This window comes from Penaeus vannamei, chromosome 43 (genome assembly GCF_042767895.1).
Source record: "Penaeus vannamei isolate JL-2024 chromosome 43, ASM4276789v1, whole genome shotgun sequence".
Taxonomy (NCBI): Eukaryota; Metazoa; Arthropoda; class Malacostraca; order Decapoda; family Penaeidae; genus Penaeus; species Penaeus vannamei.
The window spans coordinates 16,860,566-16,863,065 of record NC_091591.1 but is presented as its reverse complement, the minus strand read 5'-3'; the positions used below and the strand labels follow the sequence as shown (position 1 = coordinate 16,863,065).

Sequence of the window (2,500 nt, the reverse complement as noted above, 5' to 3'; positions counted from 1 at the left end):
GGTTAGCGTAGCAGCTGGTGTGGTGGAGGGGGTGAGCGTGCCAGCTGGTGTTAGGGGAAGGCCAGTTTTACGCAGGTGGTTAGGTTAACATCTACATAGGAAGGGATGTTGGGATGTGGTTTGGCACGTAAGTTATTGGCTTAATTTCCTTCAGATATTTCAGTCTCCAACTCTCGATAAGTTTAATCAGATCAGTTAAAATGTTAAATAAATAGAAAAAATGTTAAATAAAAACAAATAAAATTAAAATAACATTATTTTAAGAGGGTGAACTGAGAGTAAAATGGATAGGTGAGGCGGTACATAGATAGATACGTGGATAGGTGTAGACATACGTGTGCACCGATTACAACGGGAAGAACGAAGGGGAAGGACAAGAAAATCACACACAAATATGCCTATTCGTGTGTTTTCTTGTCCTTCCCTTCGTTGTTCCTGTTGCAATCTGTTCATCACGAATTCCACACGCGTGCATCGATGAATTGTTGGATATACTCCTCTTCTCCCATTACGTCCCCCTTTTTTGTTCTTCTGTGGCACCCTCCCTATTCTTTCTCTTTTCCCTTTACATCCTCCCTTTCCTTTGTGTTCTTCTGTGGCACCCTTCCTACTCCTTCTCTTCTCCCTTTACATCCTCCCTTTCCTTTGTGTTCCTCTGTGGCACCCTCCCTATTCTTTCTCTTCTCCCTTTACATCCTCCCTTTCCTTTATGTTCTTCTGTGGCACCCTCCCTACTCCCTCTCTTCTCCCATTACATCCCCCTTTTTTGTTCTTCTGCGGCACCCTCCCTATTCTTTCTCTTCTCCCTTTACATCCTCCCTTTCCTTTATGTTCTTCTGCGGCACCCTCCCTATTCTTTCTCTTCTCCCTTTACATCCTCCCTTTCCTTTATGTTCTTCTGTGGCACACTCCCTATTCTTTCTCTTCTCCCTTTACATCCTCCCTTTATGTTCTTCTGTGGCACTCTCCCTACTCCTTCTCTTCTCCCTTTACATCCCCCTTTTTTGTTCTTCTGTGGCACCCTCCCTATTCTTTCTCTTCTCCCTTTCCATCCTCCCTTTCCTTTGTGTTCTTCTGTGGCACTCTCCCTACTCCTTCTCTTCCCTTTTTATATCCTCCTTTATGTTCTTCTGTGGCACCCTCCCTACTCCTTCTCTTCTCCCTTTACATCCTCCCTTTCCTTTGTGTTCTTCTGTGGCACCCTTCCTACTCCTTCTCTTCTCCCTTTACATCCTCCCTTTCCTTTGTGTTCTTCTGTGGCACTCTCCCTACTCCTTCTCTTCTCCCTTTAATCCTCCCTTTCCTTTATGTTCTTCTGTGGCACCCTCCCTACTCCTTCTCTTCTCCCTATACATCCTCCCTTTATGTTCTTCTGTGGCACTCTCCCTATTCTTTCTCTTCTCCCTTTACATCCTCCCTTTCCTTTGTGTTCTTCTGTGGCACCCTCCCTACTCCTTCTCTTCTCCCTTTACATCCTCCCTTTATGTTCTTCTGTGGCACTCTCCCTATTCTTTCTCTTCTCCCTTTAAATCCTCCTTTTCCTTTGTGTTCTTCTGTGGCACCCTCCCTACTCCTTCTCTTCTCCCATTACATCCCCCTTTTTTGTCCTCCCCCTCCCCTTCCCCTTCTCCCTCTTCTCCCTCCCCTTCCTTTCCCTCTTCATCCCATCTCCCTCCCTCCACCTCCCTCCCCCTCGTCCACCTCTTCCTGCACCCCTACACTCATCCGTTCATTGATTGGTCATTAGCCCCTCCCCCTCACCCATTAGTCCCTCCCTCACCCGTTATTCCCTCCCCCCCTACCCATTAGCCCCTCCCCCCTACCCATTAGCCCCTCCCACCTACCCATTAGCTCCTCCCCCTTCACCCATTAGCCCCTCCCCCTTCACCCATTAGCCCCTCCCCCCTTCTCCCATTAGCCCCTCCCCCTTCACCCATTAGCTCCTCCCCCTTCACCCATTAGCCCCTCCCCTCACCCATTAGCCCCTCCCCCCCACCCATTAGCCCCTCCCCCCCTACCCATTAGCCCCTCCCACCAGTCACACTCGAGAGCCAGGCACCCGCGGCCCCGAAATCAGCTCTGAAAGTCGGCATTCGTGGCACCATTCGAGAGCCATTTACGTTTCCGAGGCTCATCTCCGTTTTCTATTGTTCCGGAATTCAGGGCTTACTTTTTTTTTTTTTTTTTTTTTTTTTTTTTTTTCTCGGTGGCTGTCAGAACGGGAGGTAGGTGGGGGTGGAGGGGGGGTGGGGGGTCGGGGAGGGGATATTTTTGTTTCTGTCTTTTTTTTTCTTCTTGTTTGGATGGTTGATTTGGGGGAGAGAGAGAGAGAGAGAGAGAGAGAGAGAGAGAGAGAGAGAGAGAGAGAGAGAGAGAGAGAGAGAGAGAGAGAGAGAGAGAGAGAGAGAGAGAGAGAGAGAGAGAGAGAGAGAGAGAGAGAGAGAGAGAGAGAGAGAGAGAGAGAGAGAGAGAGAGAAAGGGGGGGGGGGGAGAACGTGTC

General features: G+C 49.0%; 1 protein-coding gene across 2 annotated transcripts in view; it reads right to left on the bottom strand.

Annotated features, from left to right (window-relative positions):
* Positions 1 to 2,500, bottom strand: part of LOC113804527 (angiopoietin-2) — a 268,095-nt gene that overhangs the window by 21,106 nt on the left and 244,489 nt on the right. The window lies entirely within an intron of this gene.